This window comes from Chiloscyllium punctatum, chromosome 29 (assembly GCF_047496795.1).
Source record: "Chiloscyllium punctatum isolate Juve2018m chromosome 29, sChiPun1.3, whole genome shotgun sequence".
Lineage (NCBI taxonomy): Eukaryota > Metazoa > Chordata > Chondrichthyes > Orectolobiformes > Hemiscylliidae > Chiloscyllium > Chiloscyllium punctatum.
The window spans coordinates 39,397,874-39,418,574 of NC_092767.1; positions in this window are offsets into that span (position 1 = coordinate 39,397,874).

Genomic DNA, 20,701 nt, shown 5'->3' on the forward strand with positions numbered 1-20,701 from the left:
AGCATGTTGTCCTCTAAATTCTCAAAGTCAGATTACATTAGTGTGGAAACAGGCCCTTCGGCCCAACAAGTCCACACTGGCCCGCCGAAGCGCAACCCACCCATACCCCTAACCTAACACTACAGGCAATTTAGCATGGCCAATTCACCTGACCTGCACATCTTTGGACTGTGGGAGGAAACCCACGCAGACACAGGGAGAACGTGCAAACTCCACACAGTCAGTTGCCTGAGGCGGGAACTGAACCCGGGTCTCCGGCGCTGTGAGGCAGCAGTGCTAACCACTGTGCCACCGTGCCACCCAATTCTCACCTGTTTACCTGTATTCAAAATCTTCCAAGTTCATCATTAATTTATTTGCTCTCTTGGACAAGTGTGAATCACGTTTTGTAAAATCTCTATGAAAGTGTTAGCTGTTCTGTTGTGATGTAAATGTTACCAGCTGGTATGATTGTGAAAGAAATGACCGATTTCATAGAATTAAGTGAAATGAAATGCAGGTAAGAATGCCAGAAACAACAGTAAGTTTGACAATTGGGAACAATCCTGGGTCACTGAGCTGCCCAAACTTCTCGATTCCTCTCTAAGTCCTTCTGATTATCCAACTCCGTCTCCTAAACCTATACCCTCTAGATTTGCACTCCTCTCCCCTGGGAAAAAGACCTTGGTGATTCACCCAATCCATGCCCCTCATGATTTTATTAACCTCTATAAGGTCAGCCCTCAGCCTCCAATACTCCAGGAAAAATAGCCTCATCCTATTCAACATCCCCCTACAGCTCACGCCTTCCAACCCTGGCAACATCCTCGTAAATCTTTCCTGAAACTTTTCAAGTTTAACAACATCTTTCCTACAACAGGGAGACCAGAATTGCGCACAGCATTCCAAAAGGTCTAACCAATGTCCTGTATAGCCGCAACATGATTTTCTAACTCTCATACTCAACACGCTGAACAATAAAGGCAAGCACACCAAAAGCCTACTTCACTACCCTGTCTACCTGCGACTTCACTTTCAAGAAACAACGAACCTGCACCCCAACGTCTCTGTATTTGACAACACTTCCCATTAAGTATATTGGTCCTTTCCTGATTTGCCATACCAAAATGCAACACCACACACTTATCTGAATTAAACTCCTTCTGCCACTCCTTGGCACATTGGCCTATATGATGACGATTCCATTGTACTCTGACATAACCATCTGTACTGTCCACTACACCACCAATTTTGGTGTGATTTGATTTTGATTATTATTTTATTGTCATGTGCATTTTACATTAAAAATACAATAAAATACAGTGAAAACATTTCATTTGTCACCATGACACAGCACTATTTTGAATAATTTAAGAATAAGAAAAAATGGAAAGACATGGCTGAAGATGAGCCAGCTAAACACGGTAATCAATGCCTACGCCATCATCCTTTTTCCACCTCCACTTCACCATCATCTGACGTGGACCCAACCAACATTGAAGTTGCTGATCCTTAGACATGTACTGCTCGACCATTCCAAACCAATGGCTGCGCCAAACCTACCAACGTCAGAGCTGTATAACTCACCGGTAGACCCACCTCGTCGATGTTGCCATCGTGCCTTTCCACCACTGCACTGGTGCTAGTGCTGGACCCAACCTACAATAAAGTCGCCAAACCTCAGGCACGATCTTTTGCCTCTGGGTTGATCTCACTGATGTCGTCTCCGATATGACAGACACTGATTTTAGGTCCTGTGCATGCTCTGGAAAAGTAAGTAGCTGCTCACTTGAGGTGTGTCCTGGGCCCACTCTTCCCTGTGTTGGACGCTTGCTGCCATGATACTGTCCAAGCTCAGGACAAGGTCAAGAAGAGAAATATAAAACAGAGAAGCAAAAGAAAGAAAGAGAAAAGCGGTCGGAGCAAATGAGTTCTGGCACAAGAGCTGTTCTGCCACATGGTGCTGTCATCTTAGGACGAAGCAAACTTGTTGCAATCTTACTAACCATACCTCCTATATTTACATCCAAATCATTTATGTAAAATGATAAAAAGTAGTGGACCTAGCACCAAATTCTATGGAGCACCGCTGGTCAGAGGCCTCCAGTCTGATAAACAACCCTCCACCACCATCCTCTGTCTCCTATTCCAAAGCCAATTTTGTAACGAATTGGCAAACCCACCCTGAATCCCGTGTGATCTAACTTTACTAACCAGTCAACAATGCAGAACCTTGTTAAAGGCTGCACTAAAATCCAAGTCAACAACTTCTGCTCTGCCCTCAATCTTATTGATTACTTCCGCAAAAAACTCAAGCAAGTTTGTGAGGTTCGATTTTTCTTGCAAAAAATCCATGCTATCTCTACTCAATCCTTGCCTGTCTAAAAGCATATAAAGCCTATCTTTCAGAATCATCGCCAACAACTTAGCCACCACTAAAGTTAGACCCACAGGTCTATAGTTCCCAAGCTTCTCCTCACATCCTTTCTTAAACAATAGCACAACATTAGCCAAACTCCAGTCCTTTCGTTCTTCACCCATGTTCATAGATATACAAATATTTCTACGAGGTGCCCCGCAATTTCCTACCCAACTTCCCACAACATCCTGGGACACATATAATCAGGCACTGGAGGGTTACTTATCTTTACATTTTCTAAGACCTCCAGTTCTTCCTCATAAACTGTTTTTAAAAAATCAATATTTATTTCCCGGAGTTCTCGAGCCCCCATTTCTTTTTCAACAGTAAAAATTGATGTGAAATATTCAGTTACCATCTCTCCCACCTCCTGAGGTTCAACACAAAGACAACATTGTTGATCTTTAAAGGGTCCTACTCTCTCTCTCTCTCTCTCTGTCTTCCATTGCTCTCCTGCTCTTGAAGTTTTTAAAGAATCTTTTTTGGGTTATCTTAAATCTTACTTGCCAGGCTATATAATTTTCCATTTTTGCCTTTCTGATTTCCTTTTTAAGCATGTTCATACCCTCTTTATACCCTTCAACCAACAGGACCATACGCTTCTGAACTCTCATTATCACACTTTTAAAGACTCCCACTTGTCAGTCATACTTTTACCTGTAAACGGTCTGCTCTAATCAACTTTTGAAAGTTATTGCATCATTCCCTTAAATTTTGCCTTATTCCAATTAAGAGCTTTAACTTTTTTGGAAGATTTATCCTTTTCCATAGCTATTTTAAAACTAACAGCATTACAATCACTAGTTCCAGTCATTTGCTCTGCCTTATTTTGCAAAAAATATTCAAGTTTTGCTCGTTCTCTTCAGGAACATTTATATATTGATAAAGAAAATTTTCTTGAACACATTTAACAAATTCTTCACCAAACAAAACTTTAACACTATGACAGTCCCTCAGAAATATCTATTCTAATTGCAGTAGTAATGTATTCCTTAATTAAATATGCCATTTCCTCTCCTCTCTTACTATCCCTCCTATAACACCTCAAGCCTGAAATGTTGAGCTGCCTCTCTTGTCAATTCCTCAGCCAAGCTCCTGTAGTAGCTTTGACATCCCAAACCCACATTCCCATACATGCGCTGAGCTCATCAGCCTGACCTGAGAGTTAAATCATTCTCTGACCGCTCATGTCTGTCTTTTCGAATTAACTTGCTCTTTTCTGATTCAGAACCATCCTCATATTTCTGTCTATTCACTGTTACTTAGAAGCTCCCAACTCACCACTCTAAAAATGTTGACAGGATCCGAAACTAGAACGAGCAAATCTCCCCAGTCGGATATTGGTCCCTTTCCAGTTCAGGTGAAACCCATCCTTTTTGAACAGATCTTTTATGTCCCAGAAGAGATCCCAACGATCCAAGAAACTGAATCCCTGCACATTGCACCACCTTTTCAGCCACTGATTTATCAATCCTATCCTTCCCTCAAGCAAAACCCCAAAAACGCAGAAATGCTGTGCCGTCCACATTTCGGAAATAAGCCCTTCATCAGGAATGTGACTTGTTTTCAATAGATTCCAGTATCTGCAGTAATCTGCTCCTACATTTTCCCCAGGATCAGCTTTTATTTCTCCCTGCCTCACAATTATCCATCCCCTTTATCAGTGTCTCTTCTCTCTCTTTCTGGGCTCCATCTCCACCTATTACAGGAGTGAGAGCCACTAACTGCACTTTTTTCCGAGCTACTTTCAGTACTGATGAAGGGTCACTGAATCTGAAACGTTACCTTTGTTTTAACTCCACAGAAGCTGCCAAACCTGCCAAGTTTCTTCAGCGATTTCTCTTTTCATCCACATTCACTTCCAGATGACATTCCCAACGCTGGACCGCACTTCTATTGGCTATAAGCACGAGATTGACAGATGTTCTGATCAATCAGAGCTGGATGAGAGTAAAGGCCCGCCCTGAGGGCTCACGCGGGGTCTCGAGGCGCGGCCGTTTAACCGACTCTGCGCGAGCTCGCGGACTGGGGCCTCGCGCTGGAGAGAAATAAGAGTTTATTTTTAAGTCTTTCCAGTGAAGGTGAGAAAACATCTATGATACTAATCAGTAAACTGTTAATGTGCGGATACACTGAGGAGGAAAGTTTTTCTATCCAATTACCAATGATGTTGGCACTCGGGGTTAACAGGACACCAGATCAGGATGAGATCCATCCAAGGATCCTGATTGAAGTGAGAGGGGCACTGGACACAACATTACAGTCTCCTCTGGACTGAGAGGAGGTGTCAGGAGACTGGAGGGTTATCAACATTATGACCTTGTTCTGTGAAGATTTGTAAGTTAATCCTGGAATTGACAGCCTTGTCAGTTTAATACTGGTGTTGGGAGAGCTTCTGGAAGCAACTATTGTGATAAAACTGATAATCACATGTGTGGGATATAGGTAAAGTAGTGTTACTTCTGCAAGCATAATTGCTTATACAAGGTGAATGAACTAACCTACACCAGTGTATAATGGTTTCAGCAAAGAGCTGAGTTAGCTAAAATGTGCTTACAAGAATGGAACATGCATGCAAACACTGGAAGAGGTTACAGACAAGTTGATAAGTTGAAAAAGAACATCAAGATATTCTAAGCTCAGCAAATTTCCCTCATGCCAGCACTGAGGCGAGCCAAGTCACTTATAGGGGGGAGGGTCGCCCGGCTTGGAGTAGGGGGAGAAGTAAACAAGGGCAGAGCGCAGCTGGGCAGGGGCAGAACACAGTAAGGAATATTGATAGGTTTGAAGGCCAATGAGGTAAACGGGGAAGTACTGAGAATTAAACTGTATAAATTGTGGAGTAATTTCTGGATCGGGGTGGCTATCTGCTAGTCACCCCTTCTTGCAAGAATGTTTCAATAAAATTCACTGCTTCAGAATTTGACTCCGACTGAAATTTATTATATTGTGAGCTCTGTTTCTCACACATCAAAAAAGGAGAGTTGGTTAAAAAATGTCAAGGGGAAATTGTGTAAAACTATCTTGCTGAAGTTTTCTGATGACTTAACAGAAAGGATCGATGAGGGCAATGTTACTGATGTGATTAACATGGATTTCCAGAAGATAGCATACAACAAATTGTGCGGAAGATTATAAGTCCTGGTACAATAGGCACAGGCAACATGGATACAACATTAACTGAGTGATAGGAAAGAGAGAGTCAATGGTCAGTGGATATTTTTCTGGCTGGAGGAAGATTTGGAGTGGAGTTCCCAATGGGTCAATATTGGGACCGGCATGTTCCAGTAAGGAGAAAGGATAAGGATAGCAAGGTAAGGGAACCTTGGATTAAGAGGGAGGTTGTGAATTTACTCAAAAAGAAAAAAAGCAAATGGAGGGTTTAGGAAGCTAAAATTGGACAAGGACTGTAAAGAACATAAAGAAAGCAAGAAAGAATTCAAGCAGGGAATTAGTAGAGCATGACATTTGTATCTTCACTAGCCACTGGAGAGGTACTGGAGGACTGGCAAGAAGCTAATGTTGTTCCTCTGTTCAAGACTGCAATTAGGGATAATCCAGGAAGTTATAAACTGGTGAGTCTTTCATCAGTTGTTGGGAAGCTATTGACAGAATTCTCCAGGATCGGATTTAAGCACATTTGGAAAAGCACTGTCTAATTAGGGGCAGTGAGCATGGCTTTGTGTAGGGCAGGTCGTGTCGTACTAACTTGGTTGAATTGTTTGAGGAGGTGATCGATGAGGGTAGAGCGGGTGGATATTGTCTCCATGGATTTTAATAAGGTTTTTGACAAGGTCCCTCATGGATCGGCTCATCCAGAAGAGTATAATGCATGGGATCCACAGTAACTTGGCCACATGGATTCAGAATTGGTTTGCCCATAGAAGGCAGAGAGCAGTTGTGGAAGGGTGTTTTTCTGGCTGGAGAATGGTGACTACTGGTGTTCCGCAGGGAATCACACTGGGACCTCTGCTTTTGTAACAGATATAAATGACTTGGATGAAGTTGTAGATGGGTGGGTTAGTGAGTTTGTAGATGATGCAAAGATCAGGAGAGTTGTGGATATTGTAGAAGGTTGTGAGAGGATGCAGCGGCATATGGATCAGTTGCAGATATGGGCTGAGAAATGGCAGATGGCGTTTAATCTGTCTAAGTGTGAGGTGCTACTCTTTAGGACATCAAATGTTATGGAAAAGTATATAGTTAAGGGCAGAACCCTGAACATATCAATATATAGCGGGATATTAGGGTTCAAGTTTGTAGCTCCCTGAAAGTGGCCACGCATGTAGATAGGGTGTTAAGAAGGTGTGTGTCGTACTTCCAGTATTGGTCAGGACATTGAGTCCAAGAGTCAGGAAGTCATGTTGCAGCTTTATATTATGTTGGTTAAGCATACTTAGAATATTGCATTCGGTTTGAAGTTAAAAATCACACAACACCAGGTTATAGTCCAACAGGTTTATTTAGAAGCACTAGCCTTCGCAGTGCTTTCGATGGTCATAGAATATAAGATCGTAAGACACAGAATTTATAGCAAAAGTTTACAGTGCAATGTAACTGAAATGATATATTAACAAAGACCTGTGTCTTATAATCTTATACTCCACAACCACCTGATGAAGGAGCAGCACTTCAAAAGCTAGTGCTTCCAAATAAACCTGGTGTTGTCTGATTTTTAACTTTCTCTTCCATCATTGTATAATTTGCTCTAGAAATAGACTTGCCTTACCTATGAGATAGTATGCTTTCTCGCATGACTCATGAACTGCCTTATCTGGAGACTGTCGCTAATCAGCATTTGAATACAGAGTATTGACACAAATCCTGAGAACAATGCACCATTAATACCCACTCTTGGCAAGGTCTCAACTCTGCTGCATGTAAGTGTAAATCAGCTATCTAGTGGCTAATTGTGGTACTGAGTCTAGTTAAGCAAATTGTCATTGGGCCATTTATAAATCCCCACTGAACTGGAGCTTTTCGACGCAGTCACGATCCATTTGTTTTATGGGCTGGCTGCTACCCATGACATATTATGAGATGTAATAAACTTGGTCAATTCCCAAAGTCTGCATGTGAGATTTTCTTCAACACCGTCCGATGAAGGAAAGCATACCGTACGCCTTCTTGATCACTCGGTTGACCTGCATTGCCACCTTCAGGGCCCGAACACTCTGTACGTCAATTTTCCTAAGGGCATTTCCATTTACCGTGTAGTTCGCTCACAAATTGGATCTTCCGAATGCATCATCTCACATTTGCCCGGATTGAACTACATCTGCCATTTTTCTGCCCAAATCTCCAATCTGTTTATATTCTGCTGCATTCTCTGACAGTCCCTTTCATCAGCTGCTAACCCACCAATCTCAATGTCATCTGCAAATCAGACCACCTGTACATCACTCCAGATCATTGATGTATATAACAAACAATAGTGGTCTCAACACAGATCCCTGTGGAACACCACTGGTCACAGTTCTCCATTTTGAGAAACTCCCTTTATTGCTATTCTCTGTGTCCTGTTGCCAAGCCAGATCTCCATCCATCTAGCTAGTACACCCTAGAGCCCCAACAACTTCACTTTCTCCATCACCCTACCATGGGGAACCTTATAAAATGGGAAAAAGTGAGGACTGCAGATGCTGGAGATCAGAGCTGAAAATGTGTTGTTGGAAAAGCGCAGCAGGTCAGGCAGCATCCAAGGAGCAGGAGAATAGACGTTTCGGGCATGAGCCCGAAGATTCCTGAAGAAGGGTTCATGCCCGAAACGTCGATTCTCCTGCTCCTTTGATGCTGCCTGACCTGCTGCGTTTTTCCAGCAACACATTTTCAGCTCGAACCTTATCAAATGCCTTACTGAAGTCCATGAGTATGACATCTACAGCCCTTCCCTCATCAATCAGCTTTGTCACTTTATTTTTAGATTAGATTAGATTTCTCAAAGAATTGTCTTCAGTTTTAAAAAAAAGCCAAGTATTAAAATCCCTGTCACTCTTTCTTTCGTCAAAGCTTCCAATGGAATTATTTCAAAATACGAACTATATTGCACCACTATTACTTTAACTTGAAGTAGTTAAAACTCTCTTTGCTCAAAGTTTTTTGAAAAGGAACAAGCATTTGGAAAGGCCTTGGACATAAAGATGCAGGTTAGATGATGATCTAAATGAAGACAGAATATACTCAAAATGAATTTCACTTCTGGTGAGAATCCAGAACTCATTCAAGAAGGGCACTGCAAAACATCATTTTTTTTCCCCAATCACTGCACTGTCAGTTGCTCAAAACAGAAGAGACCTTTGAGATGATATTGTAAAATCAGGCAGTCAGTGGAATGAAGAAGGGCTCATACCCGAAACATCGATTCTCCTGCTCCTTGGATGCTGCCTGACCTGCTGCGCTTTTCCAGCAACACATTTTCAGCATTTTTACATCATCCTCAGCTGCAAAGTGCAGTCCAATTACTGAGCATGGGGAGAAGGCAGAAAGGTTTCATATTTAGTATGATTTTTATTGCTTTTGTAGGATGTTTCAGACAAGCTGACCAACCAATTTAGTTTTAAAACCTGTTGTGTCTTATGAAAAGTTGTCGGAGTTGTAAGATGTTTACCTGTTTTAACGACGTTCCCAGAACAGCTCCAATTATCATGCTCTGCTCCCAAAGCAAAACGTTTATTTCCCTCTACAGGAACTAAATAGCGCATTTACAGACTGAGTTATAACATAGATTAGACAATCAATCCAAAATTGCACCTCATAAATCCATAATTTGAAGGTCTCTTATGGTAAAATCCGTGTGTCTTGTCAAGGAGGCCTAGGATCAAATCCCACCTGCTCCAGAGATGTGCAATAACTTTGAACATCGAACATATCTACAAACAATGCACCTGAAATGGAGCTCCATTTGTGTTGAGAGGTTATGGATACATGATTTTCCAGCAATCTTGTTTTTAACTTAAAGTTTAGCAACAGGGCCAACACTAGCAAGGCTTGTCATTCCCTTCCATTGAGACAGTGCTGGTGAGTTGCCGACTTGAACAACTGGTCTATCCGGTGAAGATGTATCTATACTGATGTTAGGCAGGGACTTCCATGACTTTGATTCAGTGACAATGCAGGAATACCAATCTAGTTCCAAATTAAGGTAGGACACGAATGTGAATGCACCTGTCAACTTTATCTTTTTCAGTGATGGAGATTCCAGAATTGGAAGCAACAGCTTGACAAGTGGCTCCAGGATACAGTAAGGACAGGAGCTGCACATGGTGCTTAACATTGTACGGTCGTCAGTAAATATTCTCACCTCTGACATTATGAAGGAGCAAATAGATGCAAAGATTACAATAAAGCAAAAGATTTTCTCTCAATTTTGAAAAATCATTGGTTAAGTCCCAGTCCCACTGGGGTGGAAGCTGCTTGGAGGTTTCGCTACCATCGATCCCCTAAACGTTCTGTAATCAAAGCCTCCATTGGGACTTCGGGAAACCTCAGTGTTTCAGCAAATCGCAATGCCCCTCGGTCACTCAGCATCACATGATTGGTCTGGAACAGCAGCAGCTTCCAATCAGCATTTAATTAAACAAATCACAACATATCACCTACAAAAACAGAATTTGCTGGAAGACTTTAGCAAGTCTGGCAGTGGCTGTGGAGAGAAATCAAGATTTAACATTTTGGGTCCAGTGACTCTTCCACAGAGCTGCTAGTCACTAGGAAAGCGTTTTTTAATGCAGAAGATAGAGTGGGTTGGGGGTGGGGTAGGGAAGGAGTAAAGTGCAGATGGAGCCCAGAGAGAGAGATAAACAGTTTGGCAGACGGAGAAGTGGAGCAGCCTGGGAAATCAAATAGCTAATTGGGGGATAAATTAATGGCTAATAATGAGTTGTATGTAATACCAGACCATGCAAGGACAAGGCTTGGGGTTGGGGCAAGGAATGGGAGAAGGAGTTTCAAGTTCTAAAATTGTTGAACTCAGAGTCTAGAAGGCTCTAGAGCTCTCAAATAGAAAATGAGGCACTGTTCTGGAACAATGCAGCAAGCCTGACACAGTGATGTAGGCCAGAGAGCAAGATGGGATGCTGAAGTTTCAAGCAACTGGAAGCTCAGGGACATTTTTTTGCACACAGAACATGGATGTTCTGCAAAGCAGTCACCCAGTCTATGCTTTGTTTCCCCAGTGTAGTAGAGACCACATTTTGAGCAGGGATTGCAGTAAACAAAATCGAGTGAAGTATAGATTAAGCATGACTTCATCTAGAAGGTGTGTTTAGCCGCTGAGATATTGATGATGGAGGAGGTAAATGGGCAGATATTCCACCTTCTGGGGTTGCAGAATGAAGGAGGAGTGCACCAGAGTCTCCCAGAGAGAATGGTCCTTGCAGAAGGCTGACACGGGAGGAGAGGAGATGGGAGGACATATTTGTTGATGACATTTGGAGGTGGCAGAATTGGGGCTTATGGAGTGTAGAGAGACCTAACTCAGTTCTGCTTTTCTTCCCTTGTCCACATTCCCCACAAAGAGACAACATAACTGGGCTCTATGTGGGTATCCATGGCCACCTCTCTGACCTGAAGAAGGTGAGTGCCATTAAGAGAAGCTGTTCAGGTGAGGATAAGCTCAGCGAGGTGGAGGAGGGTGGAGGTGGGTAGGGCCCATCGGGCCATTTTTCCAGGAAGAAGCAGAGAGCCCTGAGACCACCCTGATGGGGAGGGATGGGGAAAGGGTTGCTTGTCCACGGTAAAGGGGAGGTGGCTAGAGCCTGCAAACTGAAAATTCTGAAACTGACGTAAAATATCAGAGAAATTATAGATGTAAGTGGGAAGGGACTGGTCAATGGAAGAAAACCAGAATTGAGTTAGGTATCTCTACACTGCTTAAGCTCCATTTCTGCCACCTCCAAACGCCATCAACAAACTGTTCCGGTAACTGTTTGTGTGGATTTTGCACGTTCTCCTTGTGTCTGTGTGGGTTTCTTCAGAATGCTCCAGTTTCCTCCCACATTCCAAAGATGTGCAGGTTCGGTGAACTGGCCAAGCCTCCCATGAGAGGAAACATTCTCCCTGCATTTTCCCTGTCAAAGCCTATGTTTCAATGAGATCACGTCTCATTCTTCTGAATCCCAGTGAGTACAGTCCCAAACTGTTTAATGTTTGTTCAATAGACAATCCATCCATTCTCGGGACCATCCAAGCGAATCTTCACTGAACTGCCTGCAATGGAATGATGCCTTTCCTGAAATAAAGGGACTGAAACTGTTCACAGTACTCCAGATGTAGTCTCACCAGCACCTTGTACAGTTACAGGAAGACTTCCCTACTCTTATACTCCAACCTCCTTGAAATAAGGGCCAACAATCACAATTGCCTTTTTTTTCCAGAATCCCTACAATGTGGAAACAAAACCTTCAGCCCAACAAGTCCACACTAAACCTCTGAAGAGTAACCCATCCAGACCCATTCCCCTACCCTACTACTCTCCATTTACCCCAGTCTAATGCACCTAACTTGCACAGCCCTGAACACTATGAGGTTTAGCTCAGTTGGCAGGGCAGCTGGCTTGTAATACTAATAGCAGAATTCAAATGGCACCCTGGCTGAGGTTACCAAGAAGGGCTCTCCTTCTCAACCTTTCCCTTTGTCTGAGATGTCATGATCTTCAGGTTAAACCACCACCTGTGACCTCTGTCTAGATCAGGACTATGGTCACTTTGCCTTTTCTGTTCTATATGATTTGAAATGGACTTTAATGGAATGTATTGCACATATTATTTCATAAAATGCTGCATACTTTTGCAACAAAAAAAAATCATTGATTCACATAAATTATCCAATTGTATTACTTAACAATTCAGTATCATCATATTCTACCTCATCAGTGTTCTGACGTGGATAGCTGCCAGAATTTGTTTACCCAAACTGTACACAAAATCTTTGAAAATGCTACAATCTGAATGTCTCTGTGGAGATTTCCAGAGAATATAGATAATTGGCTTCATTGACTCCAAGTTTAATTCAGTCGGGTTGTTCGAGGCAGAGTAATGCATTCAGAAAATGCACGGAATTATTCGCAATGTCAACAAAATATATGACACGATCCTGGCCATCATTGGTATTCCGGGTAAGTGGGTTTGTACAGAAACTGTGTAAATATGCTGGTTTTACTGTGGGACTGATAGTGGCTGACCGTCTTTCTGCAGATACCAGGTCACTTTTTATCATATATTTTCAAACTTGTCGGTTGATATCAATTAACTCTGGAGTTTTGATTTCCTGCCTCGGATACAAGTGAGGTTCTGATTGTAGTTGGCATGACTTTAGTACAGTGATATCTAAACCAGCGATGCCTGTAAAAGAAAAATTGATATTATCAAATCAGAAACAGAAATTGCTGGAGAAACTCTGCAGGTCTGGCAGCATCTGTGTAGAGAAAACAAAGTCAACGTTTTGAGCCTGGTGACCCTTCTACAGAATTGAATCTGTTCCAAAAGCTTTGGTTTTGTTTCTATTTGCTTCATTGTCCCAGCTCATCTTGCTCTCCTGCTCCCACCCCTACCCAAATGGGGAATCCAGAGCAAACTGAGGTCCAGCTGCATTTGGTCCACTTTGGTGACTGAGGTCACTGCTCATGATATGATTCTTTGGCAACGTGTTTAAACTTTGGTCAGAAGACAACTCTTCCATACAGGGCTTCACCCTCGTATTTGGACCTGCTGTTACTCATCTGCAAGAGGCCACTCAACTCATCATCCAGAAGTGTGATGGGAAATGGGGTAACATGGTGGAATCTGGAGTGGAATTCTGGTCCAGGTAATGTCTAAAATTAGGAATGTCTGACCAAACTTAGATTGACCAAATCCCAGTACGATCTGAAGATACAACCGGAATGGGATCCGATCTTCAACATTGTGCAGCTTTAGCTTCTCGTGACTCTAAGTCAAAGAAAACCATTCCCATTTGTCCAGCCTGATAAGAAGTGTGCTTACATTTTCATTGATTCTGGGTTTGCCTCCCTTCAGCTTCCTGATTTCCCACACCAGGCTGGGAAATGCTCAAACTGTAAAGTCAGTTAAATCAAGGTTCAAAAATCTCATTGAAACTTACAAAGATGTCAATCAGCTTTCAGGAAGTGGACGAAAGTTTATCCCATAAACTCTGTGTATTAAACCTTGGAATAGGCATGTCTGAGATTAAATGAGATCACAGTTGTGATGTTTAACCTTATGCTTAATTCAAAGTCCATGTCTTTTTGTATCAAAATACAGATATGACAGCCTGGACTCGGACAGTATACTTGCTTCAAACTATTTTAGTCTATTTTCTTTTCTCTCCCTAGCAACAGTTAATTTAGTTGCACTTAATATTTTATCTCTGGAAAGAGTGGCCTGTCTTCCTGCACCTCTTGCTACCTGGTGGCCATGGCAGCAACTGATCTGATGGTTGTTATCACTGAGGTCATACTGAGGCAGATCAATGTTTATTATTTCCCTTTATCTTTCTTGGATAAAACTCCTGTGTGAAGCATAAACTATGTCCTGTCAATAACAGCCACTTCTTGCTCTGTCTGGTTCATTGTCATTTTCAGCTTTGATCGTTTTGTCACTATTTGCTTCCAGAAAATGAAAAACTAAATATTGCACAAAGAGAAATGCTGTTGTAGTTCTAACAACAACCTACCGTGGTTTTGTATTTCAAAGCCGAGCTATTATAGTGAATCCCAGCTGGGTGGGATTTAAATGGTTCCTTACAGTTATTAATGCATTGTTGCCATTTGATCTAATTCTGCTGCACAACGCTCTGACAGTCAGAAACATATTAGTAACCAGTCGAGTCCGTAAGGGAGAGGGGTCAGAACAAAGAAGAGAATCACAGTGATCCAGAGATGGAGAGCAGAAGGAGGTCTATAATATTACTCTCTACCATTTCTGGCAGCTTTGTTATTTTGTGATCCATATATGTGATAAATTTCATTTACAATACAATTCCTCGAACTGATCCCATCGATGGAAATCATTTTTTTTATTTCAAAATAAACTTTATTCATGTAAATAAATCTTTGGTACTTGTACAATTTTCCATGTTGTTCATAGTTATATACATTGCATGTCTTAACATTACAAAGAACAAATTGAATTAATCGAATTCACAGTTATCCTATTAACAGTTACCTTTATTAACTATCCAGTCTCTTGGTATTTGGCTGTGGCTTCAGCGGAACCCACCTACTGAGTGGGTGCCCTGTTATATGAAAGCAAAGGAAACTTCTTTAACCCCCAGTTTATGGGGTTACCATTGTCCATATGACTGTCCTGTCTCTGGGGTAGCTTGTCTACATCCCCAAGGTAAGCACGAACTGCTGGACCTTCGCTGAGCTGAGGTAGCTGTCCAGCTCCTCACTGGGGTCATTTACCCGCTCTGGTGTCATTGAGCCAGGGCAAGGGTCCTCACTGTCCAGTTCTGTGTCTGACAATGGGACTGTCAGAGGATCACAGCTCTCGGTTGCCTGTAGTTGTGGGGCAGTGGGTATCTCCTGGTTCTCACTGGGTGGAGGGTGGACTTCGGGGGGTCCATTGTTTCCTGGTTGGGAGGAAATGCCCTCCTCTTTACCGACGGCTCTCTGTCTCTTCTTCTGATGGTGATGGCCTTCTTTGCGTCTATCTTCCCCCTCCGAAGAGCTGGCCATCCCTCCCTCGTGCAGCTGTCTTTTCCCCTTTTGCTGGGAGGCTTTGGGGGCCTGGCAAGATTTCCTCTTCCTGTTTTTAACAGGTATCCACTCCTCTGCCTGCTTGATTACCTCCTCCTCCATTTCTTCCATCTGCCCGGCTAGAGCTAGGATCAGCTGCTGTGTCTCCCCGCTGGCTGCCGCCTCCTCCACTCCAGCCTGTTCTTCTTTCTGGGTGCTACCAGACTCCGTTTCCCTGCTGTCTGGGTGGACCTTACTGGTCTTTGGGGGTCCACGGCTCACATTGCCACCTCCAGCCATCTGTGCGTAAGAAGGGGCCCCCCGTCTTGGGCAGGTCTTATACATATGGCCCGCCTCTCCGCACAGGTTGCAGCTCTTTTCCTCCCGACAGTCCTTAGTCAAGTGACCCTCCTGTTTGCAGTTCCTGCAGATGGTCACTTTGCAATCCGCCGCCACGTGTCCCGACTTCCCGCAGGTTCGGCACACTTTCGGCTGCCCTGCATATGTCAGGTAGCCTCTGCTCCCTCCAATTGCGAAGCTCGAGGGTGGGTGGAGGATGTTCCCACTATCATCGCCCCTCAGAGTTACCCTGACCTGCCGCTTACTGGTCCAGGTCCCAAAGGGTTCGATCACATCAGTGGCTTCTCCCTCAACTTGGACGTACCTTCCCAGGAAGGTCAGGACATCAGCCGCTGGAACATAAGGGTTGTACATATGGATTGTAACAACCCGATTCCTCTGTGCAGGAAGCACACACAATGGGGTCGCCGACAAGATGGAAAACAGTGGCTCCCCTTCCTTCTCTTTGAAGACCTTCAGGAGCTGTTCGCCCTGCTTCACGCTTCTGAAGGTCACATCGAAGTAGCCTGCCCCAGGGAAATCCTGTAGGCAGTACACGTCCTTTTTTTTTATTTCAAAAATATACTTTATTCATAAAATGATTTGATGATCTGTACATTTGGTCATGCCATACATATGTCCACATTTACAAACACAGATTCGAATTTATCCTTGTCATATACAGGTATGTGCATTTTTCAATCTTGTATATATACATATATTTGGCTGAGGCATCAGCAGAGCCCAAAAAAACATCCGCATGGGCCCCCTGTTCTTCTTTAGGCAGGCCGATCTTACACGGTGGTCTTTCCCCACCGCGCCTTGGCGGCAGCTGCCCCAAGCTTCAGCGCATCCCTCAACACGTAGTCTTGGACCTTGGAATGTGCCAGTCTGCAACACTCGGTCGGGGTCAACTCCTTCAGCTGGAAGATCAACAGGTTTTGGACCGTCCAGAGAGCGTCCTTCACCGAGTTGATGATCCTCCAGGCGCAGTTAATGTTCGTCTCGGTGTGAGTCCCGGGGAACAGGCCGTAGAGTACGGAGTCCCGCGTCACGGCACTGCTCGGGACGAACCTCGACAAGCACCACTGCATTCCTCTCCAGACTTCCTCTGCGTAGGCACATTCCAGAAGGAGGTGTGTGACAGTCTCGTCCCCCCCGCAGCCACTTCGAGGGCAGCGTGCGGTGCGGCAGAGAGTCCGGGCGTGCATGAAGGATCTCACAGGCAGAGCCCTTCTCACCACCAGCCAAGCCACGTCTTGGTGCTTGTTGGAAAGTTCTGGCGATGAGGCATTCTGCCAAATGGCTTTGACAGTCTGCTCAGGGAACCGCTCGACAGGATCCGCCCTCTCCTTTTCCCGAAGGGTCTCAAGGACGCTACGTGCTGACCACTTCCTGATGGACTTGTGGTCAAAGGTGTTTTTCCTCATAAATTTCTCCACGAAGGACAGGTGATACGGAACGGTCCAACTACTCGGAGCGTTCCGCGGCAGCGAGGCCAGGCCCATCCTTCACAACACCGGGGACAGGTAGAACCTCAGTACGTAGTGACACTTGGTGTTTGCGTACCGGGGATCCACGCACAGCTTGATGCAGCCACACACAAAGGTGGCCATCAGGGTGAGGGTGGCATTGGGCGTGTTTTTTCCCCCATTGCACCGGTCTTTGTACATTGAGTCTCTTCGGACCCGGTCCATCTTTGCTCTCCAAATGAACTGGAAGATGGCCCGGGTGACTGCAGCGGCACAGGTCCTGGGGATAGGCCAGACCTGTGCCACATATAGCAATACTGAGAGTACCTCACACCTGATGACCAGGTTTTTTCCCGTGATGGAGAGCGACCGTTGCCCCCATCTGCCTAGTTTCTGTCTCATCTTCCTGATCCGCTCCTCCCAGGTCTTGGCGCACGCCCCAGCCCCCCCGAACCAAATGGTCAGTCCTGACGGTGAAGGGGATAGAGGATTGGTCGGCCCAGTTCCCGAAGAGCGTGGCCTCGCTCTTGCCTCGGTTTACCTTGGCCCCCGAGGCCCGTTCGAACTGGTCACAGATGCACACGAGTCTGTGCACGGACAGCGGATCCGAGCAGAAAACAGCGACGTCATCCATGTACAGGGAGGCCTTAACCTGCAGGCCCCCGCTGCCAGGAATAGTCACCCCTCTCAGGCTCGCATCCTTCCTGATGGATTCGGCAAATGGCTCTATGCAACACACAAACAAGGCGGGTGAGAGGGGGCATCCCTGCCTGACTCCAGATCTTACAGGGAAGCTATCTGATTCCCACCCATTGATTGAGACTGCAAAGCCCATTTTGGAGAGGACATCCCTCATATATGTATGCGATATCCTGTCAAAGGCTTTCTCCTGGTCCAGGCTGATGAGGCAGGTGTCCACCCCCCTGTCCTGCACGTAGGCGATCGTATCCCTGAGGAGTGCGAGACTCTCAGAGATCTTCCTGCCCAGTACAGCACAGGTTTGGTCCGGGTGGATCACCGATCCCAGAGCAGACCTGACCCGGTTGGCGATGACCTTTGACAAGATTTTGTAGTCTGCATTTAACAGTGAGATCGGTCTCCAATTTCTAATTTCCTCCCTCTCCCCCTTCCGCTTGTAGATGAGGGTGATGATGCCTTTCCTCATGGATTCACTCATGGTACCTGCCCGAAGCATACTGACATACACCTCCAGCAGGTCCTGGCCGATCAAGTCCCAAAGAGCGGAATAAATCTCGACCAGTAAGCCGTCATTTCCGGGAGTTTTATTCTTTTCAAAGGACTCGAGGGCCTTGGTCAGTTCATCCAGAGATAGCGACTGGTCCAGCCTCTCTCGTGTTCCGTCATTTAGGACCTCCGTGATAGAGGACAGGAACGACTAGGAGGCCGCGCTGTCGGTTGGCTTCGAGTCATACAGGCTGGCGTAGAAGGATTTGCTGATCCTCATGACGTCAGCCTGAGATGACGTTACCGAGCCATCTTCTTTCTTCAGGCTGCTGTTTGTGCACCTTCTGGAAGAAGAAACGTGTGCACGTCTCGTCCTGCTCCACCGAGCGGACCCTGGACCGGAAGATTATCCTGGAGGCCTCCGAGGCAAAGAGCGAGGCTTGCTGGCCCTTCACCTCCTTGAGGTCCTCCGTGACATCGACCCCCATCGTCTGCAGCAGGAGCAGGTTCTGCATACTTTCCTGGAGCTGGGACAGTTTTCCCCGCCTCTCTCTCGCCTCCTGGACACCTTTGAGGATAAAGAACCTCTTGATGTTCCCTTTTACCGTTTCCCACCAGTCTGCTGGAGACTCAAAGAGAGGCTTCACGGTTCTCCAACCTGCGTAATCCCTCTTGAGCTCTTCGATGTTTCCCGGGGTCAACAGCTTAGTGTTCAGTTTCCATGTTCCCTTGCCCGCCCGCTGTTCGTCCTGTAGGTGACAGTCGGCCAGCAGGAAGCAGTGGTCAGAGAAGAACACTGGCTTGACGTCGGTGGATCTGACCGAGAGCGTTCGGGACACAAATCTATCCTTGAGCGGATAGACCTGTCTGCCCGTGACCAGGTGTATCTACGCTGCGCTCCATCTGCAGGGATGCTGAAGATGTCGTGCAGCTTGGCGTCTTTGACCGTTTCCATCAGGGCTCTGGACATAGCGTCTTGTTTACTGTCCCCCCAGCCGGATCGTCCATCTGCATCAATGATGCAGTTGAAGTCTCCGGCCAGAATGACCGGCCTGGACGTAGCCAGCAGCAGTGGAAGCTGTTGCAGGACGGCCAACCGTTCACTCTTACCCACTGGGCCGTACACATTGATTAGTCTCACGGGAGCATTTCTGTATTTTACGTCCAGGCAGTATACATCCGCAGTAGCAAACCCACACCATCCCAACACTACCTTCTTAATAAACAAGGTGTGGTCGAGTGGTGTATGATCCTCAATCTTCTTCACAGTCACCCTGACTGTATTTCGAACCCCCTGCCCAGGGCTGCGGGCAAATGTCGAGGCCATAGCTCTGATGTTGGCTGGTCCCTGAATTGGCGTTAGGCCGAAGCCAGCATGAAGATCCACGAAGAGCAGGTCAGCACAACCAAACGATCCTCCAGCGTCCAATCACGATCCAGCGATGATCTCTTCACTAGCTCTGAAGACTCGCAACTCGACACCTGTCCTGATAAGAACAGATACTTGATCCTAGATGATCTCTTCACTAGCTCTGATAATTCGCAACCTGTTCTGATAAGAACAGATACTTGATCCTAACCTCGTCCTGGGAGAACCCCCTTGGTGATCATGGTATCTCCCCTGCCAGGTAAGTATGGAAATCATTCTTTACACGTATTTGAACAAGTCGGGGTTATTTTGCTGAATTGAAGTGGTTGCACAAATGCATTTATTTGTGGGGCAACACAGTCCAAATTCAGGCACCAGATCAAGAAAGCAGTGAAATGTTCTTTTACATAAATCAGCATTGTAATGAACAAATAGAACAGCATAGAGTGTCCAAATACCGTTCCTAGTGTTTACAAAGCATGGAAGGTTTATTAATATCTTAACTTGACATTTGCATATCTCTAGTGGCTGATTTTGTGGGTGGATGAATGAGATGCTGCTGGGGAACGGTGTGTGGGGGGATGCAGGTAGTGTTGTAGATGGTAAAATAATTGTGATTCTGAAAAAAACTGCACAGAGCTGGTATCCCATTATCAGGTCACCTTTTATCTACATGTGCACAGTACACTGGCTGTGGGTAGCCAGCTCAGAATCAATTCCTGAAGTGAGGAGACCGAATTTCCTATTTTTTTTTCTTTTCTCTTAAACTATTTCAGATGGTGGTAATTCTGTGTGAAATTGTGCTCTGTTATTATCCTTATGCAGCCTGTTTTGGAAGTCAATTGCTCATTCATTCTCTTTGCCCAATCTGTCTAAATCATAGAAACCCTACAATGCAGAAGGTGGTGATTTGGACCATTGGGTCTGCCCTAACCCTTCAAACAGCATCCCACCTAAACTCAGTGCATCACCTTAACACTGTAACCCCAATTTACATGGTCAATTCACCTAGCATTGCACATCCCTGGACACTACTGCATAGTGAATCCACCTAACCTGTACACCTTTGGACTGAAGGAGGAAACCCACATGGACACAGGGAGAACATGCAAACTCTACTCAGACAGGGGGCGGAATTGAACCCAGGTCCCTGACACTGTGAAGCAGAGATGCTAATCACTGAGCCACCATGCCAACTTTCCCACAGATGGAAGAAACTGGAACCAAATCAATGAAAACAGAGGAGTAGTTGTGGCTATATC